We start from the raw sequence: 13,943 nt of genomic DNA on the forward strand, positions 1-13,943 counted from the left end.
CCTATCTTATACTTTAATTTTAAATACCAATTTTATGATAATTCTTTCATTTAAATGTTTTATTTTCCTTTTATTTTTGTTAAATTCCTTAAAAGTAAGTGACCTGCTACAAATAAGAAATGCGTGTTATTTTTTCCTAAATGTAGAAAATCAAATTGTTGATAACGCATGATGAGGTGTATGCACGTACAAAATGTGTGTGCGCGTACAAAATGTGTATGCGCGCGTCCAAAACGTTTATATGCGTACATCATACCAAAGAACTTATAACACAAGAATCTCCTGTTCTTCAATTTGCATTCAAAACATAGTATCGGAAGTACAGGGTTAAAAGGTCAAACTGGGCGACGCCATTTCACAGCATGGAGCAGCGCCCCCTCCAAACTAGGAAGTCAATTACTCTACCCCCCTAGAGTATTAGCAGATCCCCTCTATGATTTTGACTTTCTAATTTGATGCGGGCGCCCTACTCCATGGCTCACAATGGCGCCACCCATTAGCTCTATTCTTTCCCACAATGCTTTTCGAAATTTTTAAGCGCTTCGGACGATCATACTTATAAACATCCATTACTTGTATGTTGTTTGAAGATTTGCATGGCGAAATCAAATGAAAAAAAAACAGTTCTCAAAAACCAGATATAACCACAAACTTTATATCAATATTTTTATAATGTTGTAGGTTCAATAACATGTTTGTCTGCGATGATGATGAAAGCATTGATCTTGCAGAGATTTGCGTATTGATGTCGAAGGGAATACAATTTATCTTTTGTAGTAGAAGGATTAAGGACTTAATTTTATTAGCAATAATATTTATTTCTTAATTCTAAAATTTCGAATTCTTCTTGGAAAATGTTTGAAATGTATATTGGATTGAATGTTGAATAATAAATAAATCATCTAGGATTTATATTTTTAGATTAGACTTTTAGATTTTTATAATGTTTAATTATAGTTTACATTCAGACGTTAGATGTCTGCTTGTTGGCTTGGTGTTGGTTGAAATTGTGCATTTCTTCGAATTAAGTAGCAGTTCGGTTCATCTCAGCAAGTTTTAGGGGCCTACTAAATCTGTCCACTTGGATCAAGTGTTGCCTTCTTGTATTAGTGTTTTAACCACATCATTTGTTAACCTGGACGGCAGTGGCACGTCTTTAAATTAAGTCAATGCCTTTTCCCCTGGCCTTTTCTCTGTGTATATGGTACGTTATTTTTTAGAATACAAATAATAAAGCTTGGTTCTCCTACATACGCAACATAAGGACGTAACGCAACGTAAGTGATTTAACCAATCATAATCAATGAAGATTTTATAAGAACGATTTCAGTGACAGTTCACAGAATTTAATTACCATGTTTTATATTTATATTTTAATTAACATCTTCTTTAAAATTGTAAATGAAAGCATATGGTTTTATATTGAAATCAATCATCTTTTTATGTAAATATGCCAGCATTTTAACTACTTTTAACACTGTAAAAATCGTAGTAATATACAATAGAAAGAGAAATATTCATGCAAATAATAATTGTTACAAATGTATACCTTTATTTTTATATATAATATATATATACATATAAAACAGAGAATTATAATAAAAGTGGGACGACAACCCACAAGACAAAAAAAAAGCAATGAAATATTTAAACTGTCGCTTGTCATTGGTCAACTCGCTTACGTTGCGTTACGTCCTTGTGTTGCGTCTCTAGTGGAAACCAAGCTTTAATGAATGAAACTATGAAATGCTATACCATAGAGTGCTTTAATGAATATTTAAGTTTCCACCCCTTTGCTCCATAAAATAAACTTTACTTAAAGATGTATTGTCCCTTGAAACACACAAAAAATGAAGGTCAAAATATACTAAATTTTAATTGGCCATATTAAAGTAATATTAAAGTTATTCACTTTAAGTCGAAAATTCGAGCCAAAAACAACAATTTTACGTAATTAACAGCTATATTAATTTTATTACATTTCGTCTGGAAAATAGTCGCGAGCGAAAGTAAACAAAGATTTCAAACCATGAGTATACATTATGCATGATGCTAATTAGGATTGTTTACAACTCGTCACGGTTGAGAAGGTGTTTTCACAAAGATGATCGAGAGGAAGTTTTATGATTATGCATACAGAGTAGCCAAATAAGCGCATTGCATTTAATAACATATGTTTTGATCGAAAACTTTGACTTGGAAGTCAAAGTTATTGTTTGAACCAAAAAACGTCTGTATTTCAGTTGAGTAATTTTTTTTTCGACTAATTTTTAGTGAAAGTTAATAACTATTATGATACTTCATAATGATCCACTTTTTTTCGCAATCTTTTTATATTTAGTTTTTTGGAATTTGACAAAGGGACAATACATCTTTAAGTTCCCCTTTTTAAATATATTCTTAAATTCCTATTGGAGTAAAACTTTCTTATCGTAGTCGATTAAGGTATAAATGCGAACATTGCTTTCATACACCTAGGACGATAACGATCGACGATAAATAGATAAAAATGCATTTTTCATACATAAAACAAAGGAAATCTAAACAATTTTTATCTTTGAATTATAGGAGAACCATGCTGCCTTTGATGAAAATTACATTTTTATTTTCACATGTCTAATAAAATGACGTCATGATCAGTAAAAGCAATGGTATCGTGGCAATACAACGATGTTATTGTTATTAGTGAACATGACGTCATTTGATCTTAAAAATATTATTTTCATCAATGACAACACTTTTCCAATTTATTTTGTTTTATGTTTATCTATTTATCGTCGATCGTTATCGTCCTAGTGTAAATTGGCTTATTGAAGCTATTGTGAGACCTTTGCTTATGGAACTCATGTTTTATCATCAGTAATTGCACCAAAGAAAGATTATTAGATTTTGAACAGTCAGATTAAGAAAATCTGTTTAGCCGCCGTCTGGTGATTTATAACGTAATGTAATTATACTGTAATCATTTATGTTATACATTTTTTATTTATATAGACATGTTTGTTTAGTGTGATTCTAAAGCTTGGCGACGCAACGTAACGCAATCTACGCAACGTAAGCAAATACCCTTCTAACAATTGTGTTTTCCTCCGCCTCCGTGAAATAAAACCTGCGATGTCGTCGGTTTTTCCCACTTGTGATTACACAATACAACACTTTGCGTCAATACTTGAGTGAAACTGTACACATGCACCAGTCAAACACTACCTAACTCAACCTCTAAGTATGCTTTCACATCGCGCCCGGATTCGGTCCAGCGCTCTGAGAAAAGCGAGCGTTGAGCGTGGTTTCACACCGAGCACGAATTCGGTTATCCGATGTCACGTACGCTATTCATGCTCAGTGTTGATTGTTTAAAAGAAAAACAAATAGTACGATTTCGGGAAACAAATGGCTGAACATTAAAGAAATAACTGTACTGTAACTGTAAATCCTGAATAATTGTTACCCAACAAACATTTTACTGAAAAAATAGGAATAATTGAAGATCAGTTTTGTAACTTCTGTAGGCCTAATGCACAATTGATAGATAATATAGAACATTATTTATATCTGTGTCCCAGAGTCTCCTGTTTATGGGATGAACTGAGACGAAATATAATGATAAATATAGAGTTAGAACATTGTCATGTTTGGATTTTACGCACAAAGAATGAATTGTAAATAAATAAATACAATTATTTTTATTTCTAAATTCTCAATATGTAAATTTAAACACAGTAACCATAAAAACAATCTTATTAATGTCTTTCATAATGAACTAATCACAAGGAATGTGCAATATTTGTACTAAGATTGGGAACATACTATACGACATTTTATGTAGTTAAATATTTTATGGTTCATCATATATCTTGGACTCACTAACATTTCATGCAACATTCGCTATGTTTCAAGTAAATTTTATGTAACAATAAGGCAAAAGAAACTCTGTTGAAAAGTGGATTTATTTAAAATAAAAACCAATGTTAAATGAAAATATTTTTTTATTCAAAATAAAAAGCAATGTTAATATTTTGTTATTGTTGAAAAAAATGCTAAGAGAATGAGAAAGGGTTAGAATAGATTATATGTATACAAAAAAGAAATCAGTACTAGTAGAAATTATATAAGAACAGGTTACGAAATGAATACAACTAATTGTTCTAATCAGAAGAAAAAACAAACATTGTTAATTGAATATTAGATGTTAAGTAGGATGTTGAAAATAACACGTGTTAATAGAAAAAAAAAAGTAAAACTACTGAGGAAACGGAAATGTATTATATATTATATGAAATGAGTGTAGAACCTATATACAACAATTGTAATATATTTATGAAAGATTGAATGATGAATAAAGGTTGTGGCTACCACAAAAGATAAAAAAAAACTGTACTGTAACTTTAAAAGATGTAGAAAAAACGTAATATTTATGTAATAAATCATTTACAATTTCTATACAAATTAAAGGTCTACTTAATCTTTAAGTTGTTTTTATTCTCAGCACGTCAAAACAACAACATATACTAATACTTATTAATACTTTAACACACGCTACAAAACATTGACTTTTTTTTATTCTAAAAATAAATCATCTTTACGATCAATGACAGATTTATGGCTAAGCAAAACCAGGACAATTGAGGGGTAAAAACATGTTTTGTTCAGGCAGTTCTCCCCTTGTACATGTTGCACATTTTATTGATAACTATAACGTGCTGTTCTAAAAACGTTATGCCCCAAATACTTTAAAATTGTCAAAAATGTACGTACTGTATTCCGGTGTTACATTTCGCTTATAAAGCGTTCCACGTTTTGTTCACATTATTAAGAGAGAGGGATTTGGAAGATGGAAACATGATTACGCATGCGTATAAGCTGACGCGTTCGATTCGTGCGAACAAATTCGCCTAGTGGAAAATCGGCTTTATATAAAACAAGGCCAACAGCCATTAAGTCGCGTGCTACAATGCATAGTGATACCGGACCAACAGACAGACCGACAGACCGACAGACCGACAGACAGACCGACAGACAGACAGACCGACCGACCGACATAGTGAACTATACTGACCGAAATTACAGAACATGTTTAAAAATGTTGAAATGTTTAAAAACATTTATATTTTTTTAATTTACACGTGCGTAGCCTGTCACTTTTGACGTGCTCGTATAACGTAATTTCGAGTTGAAAAGTAAGTCAAGAAAACAAAAATCGGGAAAAAAGAGTGCGCAATAACATTGCGCAGTGCGCGCGCAAAAATATGCGCACTCATGGCAATTTTGTAAACGCTTAAAATTGCCTGAAACGTACTCTTATTTCATCGAAAATAAATTTTGAAAATTTTAAGCGCGCGTACGCATGCGTTACATGCGCTACGCACGTAATTGTATTGCCATATGATGATTTATGCCCTGAAATTTATGAGCACCAAATTTTATTTAATTGTGATTCATGGTTGTGAAGATATGATTACAAACGTGATTTCGTTAAATCATGCGTAGACCGCGTAATTTTTTATTGCGCACCGTAAAAACATAACCACATTGATTCCTGGCCATAAGGAATATACTGTGAAAAATTGACCTAGCTAGATTAAACTGATATCAAGATAAGGTCAGAAAGTGATAAAACGCATAGTGATACCGGACCGACAGACCGACAGACAGACAGACAGACCGACAGACAGACCGACCAACCGACCGACATAGTGAACTATAGAGTCGCTTCCACGCGACTAAAAAGTGCTGTTCTCGAATTTCTCAGGAACTTAAGACACGCTGATCTTTTGCGCTTTAGGCCTAATTAAACAAATATTGAAATGAAAACGAATATCGGATTGGTAGACTATACGTACCGATAGAGGTTCATCATCCATGTAAGTTTATAAATCAAATAAAAAATAAATAAAAATTGCCTGTTACGATTTATCTGGCGGGTATTTCAACGACCAACAACATTTTTTTTCCGTTGTTAAGAATATTATTCAACTGTAGTGTCAAATATTCTGTTGAAACCACTCACCATACTTATCTATACCAAGCACGTTTTATAATCTTCTTATCTAATACATGATCAGAATTGCTAATATTTTAAAGACGTCATCAACATTATATAATATAAATTATATGTTAAAAGAACGTTAAAAAACGGACCATAAAATGTGAAAACGTATTAAACTCCAAGTCATTCACTTTATACGCTGAAACGTGACAACGATCGGGTGTTCGAAACGTTCCTTCATAAGTTTTTACTATGAAGCGGCTATGACGTCTTTTTATATGTAATTTCATAACTATAAAACATTTAATATCACTATCAATCCGGGTGAAAAGTTTACAATATAGTGCTATTCCTTTACAATCAATCACTTTAAAAGTCGTTCTGATTTTAGATATTTGGATATCGTACACAAACATGAATTTTTTTGATAATATACGGGATGTACTATGTGTAAAACCTTCATTTTTACTTTCCTTATATCATGAGACTATCTCTTTAAAACAGCAAAACATTAAGATTTATCTGACTTGTTTTGAGGAGGAGATTGTCGCTCCTCTGAATCTTCGATGAACTTTGATGAGGAGCTAAAAAGCGACGCATTAAATATAAGCATATTATTATAATTGACTTGCCAAAAATAGGCTGGGTGTTGCAGCCATCAATTTACCTCGAAATATGGGCTAATGTGCACCCTAAATAGGTTTGGGGTTTATGCGAAACAGCCCAGTATGTGGAGTATGGAAGACGGGGGTGAGGTTGTCGGGACATGGTCGTATCGCAGCCAGAGATAAAAAAAAATGATCTCTGAAGAGCAATATCCTGTCGTTACATTAGACTTTGGCTAAGAGAGACTGCTTTATCTAAGCAAGATACACATACTTGTTGGAAAGATGTAAACTGCACTTAATTAATCAATTGGGTACTTTGATTAATTACAATGCGTCGTGGAACTTAACCACGAACTTACCACTAAGTAGTGAATACTGATATTAATGTTTGTTCAGTAGCACATTCATCATAATTATGCTATCTGTCTGATATGAACTTGCTGACTTTGAGTAACTTTTAAAACAGTACAGTGACTGACATCAATGTTTTCTGGAACATTTTGCATGTTTCTAAAAAGAAATGGAAAAACAGTAAAATGGAAAAGTTACCAACGAAACATCAGCAATGATTATTCATGTGTTAAATTTGCTTAGCTAAAAAATAACTTGTTATTTTAAGTCAATGATTTTGCTTATAGGTCAGTTTTAGAAATATTCTGAGCAAATTGTGTGCATATTTTTCCTTAAATATTAGGAACAAAAAAGTTCTTGCAAAATCTCTCTCGTTTGACTTCTTGACTATTAAACTATTTTAATAACAAGGCCAACAGCCATTAAGTCGCGTGCTACAATGCATAGTGATACCGGACCGACAGACAAACAGACCGACAGACAGACAGACCGACAGACAGACGGACCGACCGACATAGTGAACTATACTGACCGAAATTACTGAACATGTTTAAAAATGTTGAAATGTTTAAAAACATTTATATTTTTTTAATTTACACGTGCGTAGCCTGTCACTTTTGACGTGCTCGTATAACGTAATTTCGAGTTGAAAAGTAAGTCAAGAAAACAGAAATCGGGCAAAAAGAGTGCGCAATAACATTTAACGCGCAGTGCGCGCGCAAAAATCTGCGCACTCATGGCAATTTTGTAAACGCTTAAAATGGCCTGAAACGTACTCTTAGGCTATTTCATCGAAAATAAATTTTGAAAATTTTAAGCGCGCGTACGCATGCGTTACATGCGCTACGCACGTAATTGTATTGCCATATGATGATTTATGCCCTGAAATTTATGAGTACCAAATTTTATTTAATTGTGATTCATGGTTGTTAAGATATGATTACAAACGTGATTTCGTTAAATCGTGCGTAGACCGCGTAATGTTTTATTGCGCACCGTGAAAACATAACCACATCGATTCCTGGCCATAAGGAATATTCTGTGAAAAATTGACTTAGCTAGATTAAACTGATATCAAGATAAGGTCATAAAGCGATAAAACGCATAGTGATACCGGACCGACAGACAGACAGACAGACCGACAGACAGACCGATAGACAGACCGACCGACCGACAAGCGTAAGTGGACAATATGTAATGTTAATGTTAGTGCAGTGTCGATATTTTTAGGCCTATAGTGCTTTTTTAAAGGATAAAACTATCAACAGATTGTCCCAAAGCCCTTAAAATAAAAAATAAGATTGAAAAAGAAGATGTAGCGTACATTGTCAAAGATGTATTGTCCCGCTGAAAAAAAATAGTTCTTAAAAATCTTGTTGTTGAATATGCCATTTTAATGTCGCTTAATATTTATCCACTTAGGTTAAATTTATTTACCTAAAAACTGTAATTTAAAGCAAAAAATAGTCAAATTGGCTGCCAGGCAAGGGGTTTTTTGGTAGACTTGGTAAAACATAAAAACAGATTTTTGGTTGTATATTAATAGAAAAAGTAAGATATACATTCCATAGGAGCAAACTTAATAGCTATCTAATGAATATAAAAAATATATATAATATAATTTGTATTTTTAAAAGAAAGTAAGTATTTTTTAAAGAAAGTAAGGTTGGCGATAATTATGTTTAAGTAAAATTATTCCATAAAAAGGGTCCGTTAACAATTTTAAAAATGTCATGAGAGCAGTAGAATACTCTTTGTAAATATAAAAAAATGCATATATCGTCTTGTTTCTGTAATTACATATATCTAATAAACCTTAATTGTTGGTCAACATTAAATGTATTAATAAACTCAACCTATATTAGCATACGCCCACGAAATTATCTTGGTTTGTACATTTGAAAATGTCAATCCCGCATGTGTTTAAATTACAGAGCCGCTTTGTTGTGTATTCATCATTCAATTTGAAAACAAAATCGAGGCATTTACCTTCAGGGTCAAACCATCTAGGCCTAGCTTAGGATAATTAATTGATATACAAAATCATTACACCCAATCACTATCTTCATCTCCATGCGGAATATCATTTGAATACTAGAACAAGTCACACATCTACACATAATCAAACATCGTATACTCTATATCTAACAATATTTCAATCTCCTATCGACTAAAGCCGAAGTATAGTCGTTTTCTCGGGACCTTTCTATGGCCACCACCATATAGACTTACTTCATCAAGGCTTCTATGAATGGATGACGAGTTGGGAGCAGGAACGCTTAGACCAAACCCAGTACCGTTTTGATTACGATCAATCGGGAAATTACCTCACGACTGTATTAAGGTTAGTTGAGTATCTCACTCAAACGTCCATTCGATGTTTGCTTTATACAGAAAAAAAAAACAAATAAACAAACTTAAAAAAAGTTTGAGTCTAAACCGCCAAAACAAAATTTAAAAAAAATAATATAAAGGTCATGATCTTTTGTTTTTGTCTTTTATGGGTTCTTCCCACTTTTATTTCTCCAAAATAGTCCATGAATAAATATTGCAGTTATTGCACAATATTTAGTGTACGTTACATCGTGGAAGAGTGTAATGGGTACACATTTTTTTTTCTAAAAAGGATAAGGTATATTCTTCTTTCTTGGAGATCCAAGAAACATTTATTATATATGGCCTTTGGCCCAAATAATATACAATGTAATACAATATTAAATAAATATCAGTTGAGTGCGTTTAAAAATTCTGTTCTACGTTTAAATGAAAAAATTAAATATTTTCCAAGTTTAACAATAAGATCAGTATTTGTGGCAGACATAAGATAAATATATTTTAATTTAGTTGGGTTGTTTGTATAAAAGGAAAACATATATTTAGTTCTAATATCTGAGTAAAATGGACAAACTAAAGTGAAATGATTCATCTTCAATTGATTGTAAAGCACATAATTTGCATAATCTTTCATTTCTATTTATACAATTCCATCTTCCTTTTTCAATTTCTAATTCTAAAATTCCTAGTCTTATCTTAGTCATAATTTGTCTATGTTTGTAATTTGTTACTTTAGTTAGATATTCTTCAATTCCAAAATTATATTTAATGTGCTTGTAATATTGGAGCTTAAAGTGTAGCCTAGTATCTTCGTCGAATTTCTGTCGTTCAATGTCTGTAAGCCTTTGTTTAAAATTTGAAATAAAAGTATATATATTATTAACCTGTTGTGAGTACCCTATGTTACCAAATCCATTTATGCATAGTATTTTGTTTTACGTCATTGGCCCAACATTGCTCATTTCTTTGAGCTTTTCTATATTGAAAATCATAACATTGTTTAATAAATTTGTCATTATCCATTTGGATTACTCTTAGCCAGTAACGAATTATATTAATGATAATTTGAATTTGGATAGTAAATCTTCCACATTCTCCTCTCACTGCAACACTTGGTGCAGAATTACCTATTCCTAGAATGTATTTACAGAATCTTAGATATATAAAAACAACAGTTTATCATAAAAACGTTATCATAAAAACACTTTACACAAAACAAAGACTTGAAAGGCATGTTATTGGATAGTGAATCTTGAACACCCTCGCGAGGCCTCGGCTTTGTACGTAAAAACATCAATTTGGTTAAGTTAAGATCAAGTTGATGTATATACTGATGAAGGGCTAGTCTTGCCCGAAAGTTCTACTAAGTTTTCTTGCTGTTTTTGACTTTATCGTTTTGATTTAGCTTTTCGTTTTTTTCGTATCTCCTTTGAGATCCAGCTATTGATATACCCACAGCATTGTCAATTTTCCGGTAATTTGCCTTTGGATGTACATATATACTGAAATGACAATGCTGTTGGTATCAGTGGCTGGATCTCAATAGAGGTACAAAAAAGCGAAAAGCTAAATCGAAACGATCAAGTAAATCTTTAATTAGCAAGGCCATATACATGGCTTCACTCGCGTGCTCAAGTTGGTGTTTACCGACTAACCGGCCGACCAACCGACCAACATAGTGAGCTGTAGAGTCGCGTTGCATGCACGCGACTAACAATCGAGTTATAATAAACTATTTAGAAGCAGAATAATGTTACAATCCACATTAATGTGAGTGTTTCAGTCAGCAGATACGTTTATTGTCGGTAGACATGATATGTTAATACATGTGGTAAAGTAAACCAAAATATGCCTCTCTGTTTAGAAATTGAAAAAAATTGTATACACATTTATTCAAAAATTACCTCACGTATCTATCGTTCATTTCTACTGGAAATTAATGAATTGCACGTTGGAAAACAGCTTAATTAAGGTAAAGCGTGACAGAAAGTTCGAAATCAAACATTCCGAAATTCTATGAGTAATTTGCAATCGTATCCAGATCACTTTAAAATATTGATGAATTCCAAAAGGGTATATAGATCTTGCGGAGGCGAATTAACATGAACATTTATCTATTTTAAATTTACGATTAATTCTGATGTGCACACATAAAAATTCCACAACCAACATTTAAAGCGAAATTTTATCATCTGTATGTACGTTTAATTATAAAAGATGTGGATATGAGCAGAACACATTTTACGTTGCGTTTTACTGGCATACTTTGTATATCAACATATATACAATGTATCATATCATCTTTAATACAATATCACAATGTATCACATGTGACGCCTCTATTATGTTAATGTTAGGCTAGGTTAGGCTTATGGTCTATGACACAGTGTGATAATGTGAGACTCCATTTGCCTATCATACAGTACAGTAGCGAGATTCGTCTTCTTAAAGAAATATTTTCTGGAAACAAATTCATTAGGCCTATTAGGATCTTTGTTTACGTTCCTTTAATTTAAATCATAGGCCTAATAGTAATACTTATTTATGGCATTGCCACAGCATGTAGGCCTACACAAGTCTAGCCCTTTCTTATACGAAGTTACATACAAGATCTCTATGTTATGTTGAACGACTGTAAGAATGGCTCAACGTCCATGTTTTTCGCGTTTCCGTTGTAATCGTTTGTTTTAATAGCACGTAGCACCTGTTCTCTGGCATTATGTCGATGTGTATTGATTACGTCTTCTATTATACTTTTTAATTATTACCCTCAACCTCCAAAGGAAAATGCACATTTCGGGATAGTCTTAAACTTGTGTTCTAGCTGCCTGTCAATATATGATTATTTTTTGAATGTCAACTTTAGTGTTGTTTTGATTCATGGTCTAATATAGAATGTTTATGCTTACGTTGACAACAAGTCCAAGCAGCTGAAGTATTTATTATTCAACATGTAAATTAATGAGTTGTTTGTTAGTATTCATTAGCGAGTTGCCTGCTTTATATTTACTCGCCATTACGCAGCGTATCAACAACGTCTGAAGCAGCTCAGCTATGAAAGAAGAAATACACGTACAGAAATGAGTAAAAACAAGGCCAACAGCCATTAAGTCGCGTGCTACAATGCATAGTGATACCGGACCGACAGACCGACAGACCGACAGACAGACAGACAGACCGACCGACCGACATAGTGAACTATACTGACCGAAATTACTGAACATGTTTAAAAATGTTGAAATGTTTAAAAACATTTATATTTTTTTAATTTACACGTGCGTAGCCTGTCACTTTCGACGTGCTCGTATAACGTAATTTCGAGTTGAAAAGTAAGTCAAGAAAACAGAAATCGGGCAAAAAGAGTGCGCAATAACATTTAACGCGCAGTGCGCGCGCAAAAATGTGCGCACTCATGGCAATTTTGTAAACGCTTAAAATTGCCTGAAATGTACTCTTATTTCATCGAAAATAAATTTTGAAAATTTTATGCGCGCGTACGCATGCGTTACATGCACTACGCACGTAATTGTATTGCCATATGATGATTTATGCCCTGAAATTTATGAGTACCAAATTTTATTTAATTGTGATTCATGGTTGTGAAGATATGATTACAAACGTGATTTCGTTAAATCGTGCGTAGACCGCGTAATTTTTTATTGCGCACCGTGAAAACATAACCACATTGATTCCTGGCCATGAGGAATATACTGTGAAAAATTGACCTAGCTAGATTAAACTGATATCAAGATAAGGTCAGAAAGCGATAAAACGCATAGTGATACCGGACCGACAGACAGACAGACCGACAGACAGACAGACAGACAGACAGACCGACAGACAGACCGACAGACAGACAGACAGACAGACCGACCAACCGACCGACATAGAGAACTATAGAGTCGCTTCCACGCGACTAAAAATGCACAACGTAGGTTACGCTTCCAATCCAATCACAAATTCACAACTTGACGGTAAGTAAAACCAATGTAGGCCTAGATGGCGTGTGGTACACACCATTTGCATTTCCCTCTTTAATTCGTCCTCCTCGTCGCAGGTCACGCGTACTGTTTAGTGATTGACGTAGGCTTATCACAAGCGACTACAACACAACAACACCTATTTCACTAGAAAATGAAACACTCGATATTAAAGCGTCGTGCAGACGCCTAGCGTGGGAAATTTTTTAACCAGGCTTGTAAGTGCACAGTTCATGACGGACGAATCATATACGTTATATCCATGGGCTGTTATCTTTCTAATATAGCCTATTGAGTCATTATAGCACTGGCCTCAAATTAAGGTGGAGTGTAAGGAAGCTGTTTGAAGGCAGTAACTGGGTCAAATGTCAATAAAACATGAACATCTGTAATAATAAAAAACCTGTTTGTTATACCTCTCCTGTGGCGGACACTTTTATGTGCGCTTAACTACACAAAGGGGAAATTCCTCCCCCTGCACGGAGTGTCTCACCGGAGGTGCTAACCGGTCGTGATTTTACCATATTCAAAATCAATCAAATCAAAATCTACAAACTTGTTTTAAAGGCATCTGAAATTATATTGATTCCAACAAATTTACGAGTGCTAGCGGTTCTGGCGTTTATCTTTTTGGGAAGAATTCGGCGCATTATAAATACGAATTGATTGATTGATATTATTATG

This window comes from Antedon mediterranea, chromosome 3 (genome assembly GCF_964355755.1).
Source record: "Antedon mediterranea chromosome 3, ecAntMedi1.1, whole genome shotgun sequence".
NCBI classification, from domain to species: domain Eukaryota; kingdom Metazoa; phylum Echinodermata; class Crinoidea; order Comatulida; family Antedonidae; genus Antedon; species Antedon mediterranea.